Genomic DNA, 11514 nt, shown 5'->3' with positions numbered 1-11514 from the left:
GGTGAGCAAAGCCAAGGTGGCAGCCCAGGAAGAAGGAAAGGAAAGGGTTAGCCCTGCCCAGCCTAGGCCAAGGTCCAGAGGCAGGAGTGGGACCATGGGGGCTGGGGGGTCAAGGGTTCACAGGCCAGGAGGGCAATAAGGAGCCATGGCAGGTGTCAAACTGATGGGGGTGCAGATGGAGATATTGAGGGCATCTTGCCTAGGGTGGCCCTCTTTCCCTGCCCATAGTGGCCTAACTCACAGCACCCATGCCCCCTTTTACAAGGAGTAGGGACTAAGAAAGAGGGACTTTTGCCTCTGTGTCCTCAGCAAGCTGTGCCTCAAGGTGCTTAAAATACCACGTGTGGAGTATTGCACCAAAGTAAAAAAATTCAGGAGGGGGGGGTAGATTTTCAGCTCTACTGTAGGGAGGTGGAGGTAGGGACACAGGCCCTGGGCAACAGGAATGGTATTAATATACACTCCTATTAACTTGTAGTCTTATAAATCACTAATCAATATGAAAGGGGAAAATAGACTGAATGCCTTGAGCTTTTTAACACATAGACTTCAGTTCTGAGTATATATTCCTTCAATCTAAGCACCTAAGGTTTCAAATTAGTAAACTGATTGAATTTCAACACTAGGCTCAAATTGTTAATGCATTCTAATAATAACTTTTTATTTCTTTTTTATTTGAAATAAACAAAAAATCACCTATAATCTTGGACCAGGAAAACCAGAAGCAACCAGTCTTATCAGTATATAGGTATTTGTAAATAGCATTAAATGACATAAATCATGGTAAGGTCTTATAATCTTGGACCAGGAAAACCAGAAGCAACCAGTCTTATCAGTATATAGGTATTTGTAAATAGCATTAAATGACATAAATCATGGTAAGGTCTTATATGAACCTCTGGGGCTTTGCTCATTTTCCTTCATACTTCTTTTGATCCATACCATTTGATACTACATTTGCTGATCTCAACCAAATCAATGCAACCAGTGCTATCTCAATATGTTTCACTTCAGACTGTGTCCAGAAACGCCAGGCTTATGATGTCAACCCTCCAGATCCAATACTCCAGTGAGAACTTTCCTAGCTCACTGCGCTGGATTAGCACAGTCAACAGCCAAGCCTTTCCCGCTATGAGACAAGTTCTCAAGATCTTCCCGCACAGTCATCACCGCCCAGCTATCATCCACATTGGTCTCCAGCTCCCACTGATTCTGTGCTCGGAGAAACTAAGATGGAACTTTCGGAAAGCAAACTGGCATCTGTTCAGTGATCTTACCAACAGATCTGTTCCTGCAATTCCAATTGACTCTGTCCCCTCTGAGGATTCCTACAGGCGCTTCCGCCAGGCCATCTTCAAAGCAGCTTCCCAAGCCATTCCTCGTGGGAGACGTGCTAACTATACGCCTTGTCTTGATGCTGAATGCGAGCAACTACTAAAGCAGTATGATGAGTCGGGCGACCCAGATGTGGCTGACCATCTCATTACCTCCCTGGATGCAGCACGCCAAGCCCGCTGGCAACAACTCACGGTAAGTCTGAACTTCACCCACTCAAGTAGGAAGGCCTGGAAGCTTCTTCACAGACTGGGTGCCGGTAGCCAACCCCCTCCCGTCTCCCATCCTCCCGTATCTCCAAACTCAGTGGCCAGTCACCTAGCTCAAGTTGGACGTGCTAAGATCAACCCAGTCTGGAAAAGAGAAATTTCCCATGAGTGGTCATCCCACTTCCGGTTATCTTGTCCATCTCCAAAACTCTCTCCCTTTACACTGTCTGAACTGGAAGACGCTTTGAAGAGGGTTAAACCGGGAACAGCTGCTGGCTATGATAACATCATCCCAGAACTCATTCTTAACCTGGGCCCCGCGGCAAAGAAGTGGCTAGCTTCATTCCTGTCCCACATCTTGGAATCTGAGTCTATGCCCAAAGTTTGGCGTCGTGCGAAGTTTATAGCGGTTTTGAAACCAAAGAAAGACCCAACACTGGCTGCCAGCTATAGACCAATTTCTCTCCTCTCCGTGTGTTACAAACTCCTTGAGAGGCTGCTTCTATCACGTATTTCTCATCTTACAGAGAAATTCCTATCACCTGCCCAGGCTGGTTTCCACCCAGGAAGATCTACCTGTGAACAAGCCCTGGCCCTCTCAACTTACATTGAAAATGGATTCCAGAAGAATTTAAAGACAGGTGCTGTCTTTGTTGATCTCACAGCAGCCTATGACACGGTCTGGCACCGTGGTCTCCTGGTCAAGATCTCAAGATGCCTGCCTCCATGGGTGGCCAACACTATATCGTTTCTTCTCCAAAACAAAAGATTCCGGGTACATCTGGGTGACAAGTCTAGCAGATGGAGACTTGTCTCAAGTGGCCTCCCCCAGGGCTCTGTTCTGGCTCCTACGCTATTTAATATTTACATCAATGACCTCCCAGAAACTTCTTCAAGGAAGTTCATCTACGCCGATGACATCTGCTGTGCAACTCAGGCATCCAAGTTCGACATCCTCAAGGAAACACTCACGAAAGACATGTCTCTGATATCTGATTACTGTAAAAAATGGCGACTAATTCCTAGCACTGCTAAAACGGTATCATCTGTTTTCCATCTACACCATGCCTCGGCCTCACGTGAGCTTAATGTGCAGCTTGGCGATACGAGAATCCGGCATGAAGCCCAGCCAGTCTATCTTGGCGTTACTCTCGATCGCACTCTGTCATTTCACAAACATCTCATAAAAACTGCAGCAAAGGTGGGCGCGAGGAATAACATCATTGCAAGACTGGCCAGTTCCTCATGGGGCTCGAGCGCTTCCACACTACAGTCATCATCTCTGGCATTATGCTATTCCGCTGCAGAATACTGTGCCCCAGTATGGTTCCGTAGCCCCCATGTCCACTTGGTCGATTCCAAATTATATTCCTCCATGAGGATAATTTCTGGAACCATCCGTTCCACCCCAGTTCCATGGCTGCCAGTTCTTAGCAACATCGCCCCGCCAGATATTTGTCGGGATGCGGCATCATCTAAGTTCATTTCCCACGTCTACGCTCGACTGGACCTGCCAATATACGCGGATATCTTCGCCCACCCTGTTCAATGCTTGATGTCTCGTCACCCAATCTGGTCCCCTACGCCTACACTGAACTTCTCTGTTCCAGTCTCTTGCAAACAGAGCTGGCAGTCAGCTGAGGTAAAGAACAAACACCTCATCACAGACCCCTGCAAGCATCAACCCGGCTTTGACCTAGCACGTTATGATTGGGCCCTCCTCAATTGCTATCGAACAGGCCATGGCCGGTGCGCCACTATGTTCCATCGCTGGGGAGCCAGAGACGACCCGAACTGCCCCTGTGGCTCCAGACAGACTATGACCCACATAGTCAACGACTGCCACCTCTCCAGATTCAAAGGAGGTCTCGAAACTTTACATCAGGCTCAACCTGATGCTGTTGACTGGCTACGGAAGAAGGGCAAACGCTAGAAGAAGAAGAACTTCAGACTGTGTCCAGAAACGCTAGGCCTATGATGTCAACCCTCCAGATCCAATACTCCAGTGAGACCTTTCCTAGCTCATAGGATTCCTAAGTTCCACTTAGGGTGGCACACCTCCTGGCAGAGTTATAGAACCTAGATGTGGACCAGAGCATATGAGATAGAGCACAGGTGCACATGTATCCATAAGTTAGGGGAAAATATATACCTCAAAGTAAAAGGGTGCAACAGTCTACAGTGACTCAATAAGTGCAGCAAACAAGTAGAAAGAACTAAAAAGGACAACATAAAGTACTTAATTTTGCTTCTTAGGTCTAGATACCCTCCTCACCTAATTCCTATTTCACTTCCCTCAATCACTCTAAGCCTAGCCCTGTCAGATAAAGTAAGTACTACAGAAACTGGATAAGGGCAAAAGACTGGCACTTTTTTTTGATAGAATATTCTTTTTTTTTTATTTATTTAAGAAAGGAGACATTAACAAAACCATAGAATAAGAGAGGTACAATTCCGCACAATTCCCATAACCTGATCTCCAGATCCCATCCCCTCCCCTTATAGCCTTCCCATTCTCTATCTCTCTGGGAGTATGGATCCAGGGTCCTTGTGGGTTGCAGTGGGTGGAAGGTCTGGCTTCTGTAATTGCTTCCCCACTGAACATGGGTGTTGACTGGTCAGTCCATACTCCCAGTCTGCCTCTCTCTTTCCCTAGTAGGGTGGGGCTCTAAGGAAGTGGAGCTCCAGTACACATTGATGGGGTTGTCTGTCCAGGGAAGTCTGGTCAGCATCTTGCTGGCATCCAGAACCTGGTGGATGGACCTAAAGACTGGAATAGTGCAGATGAAGTGTTGGGGGGTATTCCCTGCATGCTCTTGTGTACTTCTGCTTTCAGGTATATATTTGTCCCCTAGTTTACGGGCACGGGTGAACCTATGCTCTATCTCAGGGGACCTGGACTATATCTAGGTTTGGGGACTTTATTGGGGAGTGGAACACCTGGAATGGAATTAGAGAATATATGAAAGGAAAGGTCTCACCTGAGTGATGAACTGAAGGGTTGTCATTCCACACCTGAAGTTTCTGGTCACAGTCTGAGACTGGCACTTTTTAACGATGGCCCTTCTTATTGTTACCAGGCCACTCCATCATCCAGGGCCCTAGTCATGGAACCCTTGGATTCCTGCATAGATATGACGGGCCTAGAACTCTAACAGATTCTTCTTTCTACCATCACTGGTCATCTCCATCAGAAACAACATCAAAAACCCTCTTCTGGGCCTCTACAGGACTTTGCCTTCAATGTAGAACAACAGAGGTAGGGACTGTCCCACTCTCTGAGGGGAGGCTGGGTCAACAATTCTCTGCTACTCAAGGAAGATGGGTCTTGGAATGAGTATAGCATAAAATGTTTCTAACTATGACCGTGGAATGTGAGTTCAGACCTGCTGGGATACAGAGGTTGCACAGGCTCCTGTGTTAAGTATGGATAGACATGGGCCCTAGGTTTAAATGGGGTTTAAAGCTAATGGTATTTATATACTTGTCCCATATTTGGGAGCTACTCTCTGCCCTGATCCAGCTTTCTTTCTTTTTTTTTTTTTAAATTTATTTCTTTATTGGGGAATTAATGTTTTACATTCAACAAAATACAATAGTTTTTACATGCATAACATTCCCCAGTTTCCCATTTAACAATACAACCCCCACTATGTCATTTATCATCCTTCATGGACCTGTATTCTCCCCACCCACCCACCCCAGAGTCTTTTACTTTGGTGTGATATGCCAATTACATTTCAAGTTCTACTTGTGTTTTCTTTTCTGATCTTGTTTTTCAACTTCTGTCTGAGAGTGAGATCATCCCATATTCATCCTTCTGTTTCTGACTTATTTCACTCAACATGATTTTTTTCAAGGTCCATCCAAGATCGGCTGAAAACGGTGAAGTCACCATTTTTTACAGCTGAGTAGTATTCCATTGTGTATATATACCACAACTTGCTCAGCCACTCATCTGTGGTTGGACACCTGGGTTGCTTCCAGGTTTTGGCTATTACAAATTGTGCTGCCAAGAACATATGTGTACACAGATCTTTTTGGATGGATGTGTTTCCTTAGGATATATCCCCAGGAGAGGAATTGCAGGGTCATAGGGTAGGTCCATTTCTAGCCTTCTGAGAGATCAATCAATGTGATCCACCACATCAACAAAAGCAAGACCAAAAACCACATGGTCATATCAATAGATGCAGAGAAAGCCTTTGACAAAATACAACATCCCTTTATGATCAAAACACTACAAAAAATGGGAATAGATGGAAAATTCCTGAAGATAGTGGAGTCTATATATAGCAAACCTACAGCCAACATCATACTCAATGGTGAAAAACTGGAAGCATTTCCACTCAGATCAGGTACTAGACAGGGCTGCCCACTATCACCATTACTATTCGACACAGTGTTGGAAGTTCTTTCCATAGCAATCAGGCAGGAGCAAGGAATTAAAGGGATACAGACTGGAAGAGAAGAAGTCAAACTCTCCTTATTTGCAGATGACATGATAGTATACATGGAAAAACCCAAGGAATCCAGCAAGAAGCTTTTGGAAATCATCAGGCAATATAGTAATGTGTCAGGCTACAAAATTAACATTCAAAAGTCAGTGGCATTCCTCTATGCAAACACTAAGTTAGAAGAAACTGAAATCCAGAAATCAATTCCTTTTACTATAGCAACAGAAACAATAAAATATCTAGGAGTAAACCTAATCAAAGAAGTGAAAGACTTTTATACTGAAAATTATGAGTCACTACTCAAAGAAATTGAAAAAGACACAAAGAAGTGGAAAGATATTCCATGTTCATGGGTTGGAAGAATTAACATCATCAAAATGAATATACTACCCAGAGCCATCTACAAATTTAATGCTATCCCCATCAAGATCCCAAGCACATTTTTTAGGAGAATAGAACAAATGCTACAAATGTTTATCTGGAACCAGAAAAGACCTAGAATTGCCAAAACAATCTTGAGAAAAAAACAGAACCGGAGGCATCACACTCCCAGATCTCAAACTATATTATAGGGCAGCTGTCATCAAAACTGCTTGGTACTGGAACATGAATAGACACACTGACCAGTGGAATAGAATTGAGAGCCCAGAAATGAGGCCCCACACCTATGGACATCTAATCTTTGACAAAGGGGCCCAGACTATTACATGGGGAAAGCAGAGTCTCTTCAACAAATGGTGTTGGAAACAATGGGTTGAAACATGCAGAAGAATGAAACTGAATCACTGTATTTCACCAAATACAAAAGTAAATTCCAAGTGGATCAAGGACTTGGATGTTAGACCACAAACTATCAAATACTTAGAGGAAAATATTGGCAGAACTCTTTTCCACATAAATTTTAAAGACATTTTCAATGAAACGAATCCAATTACAAAGAAGACTAAGGCAAGTATAAACCTATGGGACTACATCAAATTAAAAAGCTTCTTCACAGCAAAAGAAACCACTACCCAAACCAAGAGACCCCTCACAGAATGGGAGAAGATCTTTACATGCCATACATCAGATAAGAGTTTAATAACCAACATATATAAAGAGCTTGCCAGACTCAACAACAAGACAACAAATAACCCCATCCAAAAATGGGGGGAGGACTTGGACAGAATATTCACCACAGAAGAGATCCAAAAGGCCGAGAAACACATGAAAAAATGTTCCAAGTCTCTGATTGTCAGAGAAATGCAAATCAAGACAACAATGAGATATCACTTCACCCCTGTGAGAATGTCATACATCAGAAAAGGTAACAGCAGCAAATGCTGGAGAGGGTGTGGGGTCAAAGGAACCCTCCTACACTGCTGGTGGGAATGCAAATTGGTCCAACCTCTGTGGAGAATAGTCTGGAGAACTCTCAGAAGGCTAGAAATGGACCTACCCTATGACCCTGCAATTCATCTCCTGGGGATATATTCTAAGGAACCCAACAAACCCATCGAAAAAGATCTGTGTACACATATGTTCTTGGCAGCACAATTTGTAATAGCCAAAACCTGGAAGCAACCCAGCTGATGAGTGGCTGAGCAAGTTGTGGTATATATACACAATGGAATACTACTCAGCTGTAAAAAATGGTGACTTCACCGTTTTCAGCTAATCTTGGATGGACCTTGAAACATTCATGTTATGTGAAATAAGTCAGAAACAGAAGGATGAATATGGGATGATCTCACTCTCAGGCAGAAGTTGAAAAACAAGATCAGAAAAGAAAACACAAGTAGAACCTGAAATGTAATTGGCATATTGCACCGAAGTAAAAGACTCTGGGGTGGGTGGGTGGGTGGGGAGAATACAGGTCCATGAAGGATGATAAATGACATAGTGGGGGTTGTATTGTTAAATGGGAATCTGGGGAATGTTATGCATGTACAAACTATTGTATTTACTGTTGAATGTAAAACATTAATTCCCCAATAAAGAAATAAATTTAAAGAAAGATAGATTTGAGTTTTCTCTGAAAATAATTTAAAGTCAATTATAAATATAATAATCAAGGTCATCAGGCTTTTGTGTGCGAGAATGGCTTTTGTTCTGATCAGTAGGTTAAAGAAAACCCTTGGGAATAGCTTGATGGAGTTTCTCAGAAAGTATCTCAGACTCTTGCCAAGAGTTAAGGGTTTGCTTATCTCAGTGCTTTACGGGATTTTCCCATCCGGCAAGTTTCATCCAACATTGGTTACACTCTACTGACAAACATGTGAATGAGGCATATAGGTCAGAAAAATGAGATTGGCCAGTTTGCATAACTATGTCCAATTCTTCTGAAAGCCCATAAGGGTCATCAATTGTCTTAAACTCTGTAACTTGCCATCTGGCCATAGTCCAAGGGACATAATATGTCTGAGGTTTGGTTATTTAGAAAGCTTGATTTAAAAAAGGCAGTTCAGAAGAAGAGGGATCAGAGAGAGTTGTAGGAGTAAAGGGAAGTTCAATGGGACAATCAGAATGGAGAAGCTGAGAGTATGGAGGATGGTTGTGAAAGGAAAAAGAAGGTGCCTCCAGAGGCAATACCTGCATACATGAATGATCTCATTATTTTGGTGTCATAGAACATGGAAGAGGGAGAAAGAGGGTCTTTAAAGATGTTTCATCTTTCCTTAATGGTTCACCTCAATACATAATTTTTTTCTCCCAAAGAGTCAAATTGAAGCTCTGGGTAACATTTGGAGGCCTCTGTCTACAAAAAAAAATATATCCCAGACTTGATGGTTGATCACCTAGTAGAGAACACATATTACCATGTATGAGGGCCTGGGTTCAAGTCCACAGTCCCCACCTGGAGGGGTAAGCTTTGCAAGAGATAATGAAATGCTTCAGATGTCTCTCTGTTTCTTTCTTTCTCTTTCTTTCTTTCTTTCTTTCTTTTCTTTCTTTCTTTCTTTCTTTCCCTTCCTTTCTCTCTCTCTCTCTCTTTTTCTTTCTTTCTTTTTTTTTTTTTGTCTCCAGGGTTATTGCTGGGGCTCAGTGCCTGCACCATGAATCCACTGCTCCTGGAGGCCATTTTTTCCCCTTGTATTGCCCTTGTTGTGGTTATTATTGTTATTGTTGATGTCGTTCATTGTTGGATAGGACAGAGAGAAGTAGAGAGAGGAGGGGAAGACAGAGAGGGGGAGAGAAAGATAGACACCTGCAAACCTGCTTCACCGCCTATGAAGTTACTCCCCTGCAGGTGGGGAGTCAGGGGCTCCAACAGGGATCCCTACGCCAGTCCCTGCTCTTTGTGCCACATGTGCTCAATCCGCTGCACCACCACCTGACCCCCTCTCCCTTTCTTTCTTTCCCTCTCTATCTCTCTTTATCTCTTACCCTTAGCATAAAGAAAGGGGAAAAATAGCCGCTGGAAATTGTGGCATTGTGGAGGCATGCATGTAGCTCCTGGTGACAAAAAATATTTTTCCATTCAGTTTTAATAACTTCTTTTAAATCTCATATATATATGTATATATCACATTTTAAAATATATATATATATTCACAATAAAATATATATAATTTTTTTCTTCCAGCGTTATAGCTAAGGCTTGGTGCCTCCACTACTAATTCACTCACTACTCCTGGAGGCCATTTTCTCCACTTTGTTATTGTTATTGTTGTTATTGGATAAGACAGAGAGAAATCGAGGCAGTGGGGAAGACAGAGAGGGGGAGAGAAAGATAACAGACCTGCTTCACTGTCTGTGAAGTGACTCCCCTGTAGCTGTGGAGCTGGGGGCTCCAACCGGGATTCTTACACTGGTCCTTGCACTTCACGCCATATGAGCTTAACTCAGTATGCTACTGCCCGGCCCCCTACTTATTTATTTTTAATGAGAGAGATACAGAGAGAAAGCTACACACACATACACACACACACACACACACACACACAGACACACACAGAGAGTCTCTGACTTATGGTGGAAATTGAACCTAGGACCTCATAGCTTCAGGCATGAAAGTCTTTAGCAGAGCCACTATACTGTCTTCCCAAGCCTAGTGTTGGTCATTTTAGAGTCATGACTGCTCAGGTATTTGCTGTTTGGTAGCTCTGTTGCATGAGCCTGTACAATTAAAAAAATGGTTCTCTAGGTGAAGAATGCAGTCACTATGAAGGGGGGGGGGGGGGAGACTACATTTCCCTGAGTTCCTTGTTCCAAGCACAAAGAAAAGGCAAAAGTTGGGGGTCTGGTGGTTGTGTATTAGGTTAAGTGCACATAGTACAAAGCGCACAAGGACCTGCTCAAGCTTCTGATTCCCCACCTGCAGAAGGGGTGTGTGTGTGTCATTTCACAAGTGGTGAGGGAGGTCCAAAGGTGTCTTTCTCTCCCCTTCTCATATCTTCCCCTCCACTTTCAACTTTTCTCTGTCTTATTCAATAAAATGGAAAAAAAGGCTATTAGGGTCAGTGGATTTGTGATGCTGGCACTGAGCCCCAACAATAACCATGGAGGCAAAAAAAAAAGAAAGAAAAAAGAAAAGAAAAAGAAAGAAAGAAAGAAAAAGAAAAAAGAAAGAAAAGGCAAAAGTATACCAAACAAGAATAGGATAAAAAAGGAACCTGGGTTCTGTCCTTGGATGTGGGACCATAAAAGTTGCAGATGGTCACAGGCCATGGACTTTCTTTTGGGTCTGCTCCCCAATGTCTCTGATTTCCAACAATAAAATTCCATTTTTAGTTGCTATGATTGTTAGTTTTATTGTTCCCATGATCATATCTATGATGGAGAGTGGGTGAGAGCCCTTGATTAAGTTGGGGGACCTGGAGTTTCTCCAGTAGCATGGCTGTCCAATTCATTTTGTTGTTGTGGTTATCTTCAAGGATTCACTGTTCATGGACAACTTTTTCAGATAGAGACAGAGGCAGCTAATTAGAGAAAGAAAGATACCACTACACCAACGTTTCCTTCAGTGCCATGGGTGTGGAGTTTGAATCTGGATGGCACACTTGACATGGCAGCACATTATCTAGGTGAACTATTTTGCTGGGGGCCCAATTCAGTTTTAAGAAAAGTCAGTTTGGGAGAAGTGAAAAGTTGTTCTGAATTATCTTTGGTTTATTTGGTTCACTTAGAAACATTCATAAGACCATTACCTAGGGCCCTAGTCAGGGAGTCCTGGGATTCCCACACAGACATGATGGGCCTAGACCTCTAACAGATTCCTCTCACCACTGTCACTGGTCATCTCCATCAGGAACAACATAAAATGGACCCCTTTGTGGGCCTCTATTGGATCTGGACTTCAATGTGGATCAACAGTGGTAGGGAATGTTCCATTTTCCAAAGGGAGGTTGGATAGCATACTCTGCCTATCATCTGAGAATGATGGGTCCTGAAATTGGCACAGCCTGTAATGTTCCTAACCATAATCATGGAATGTGAACTCAGACTTACAGGGATGCAGAGGTTACATAGGTCCCTGTGCTGAACATGGGCCCCAGATCAGATTGATGGGGTTTACAGTTAATAATACTTAC

The sequence above is a fragment of the Erinaceus europaeus genome, chromosome 12 (genome assembly GCF_950295315.1).
Source record: "Erinaceus europaeus chromosome 12, mEriEur2.1, whole genome shotgun sequence".
Lineage (NCBI taxonomy): Eukaryota > Metazoa > Chordata > Mammalia > Eulipotyphla > Erinaceidae > Erinaceus > Erinaceus europaeus.
Note: the sequence above shows the minus strand (reverse complement) of the source record.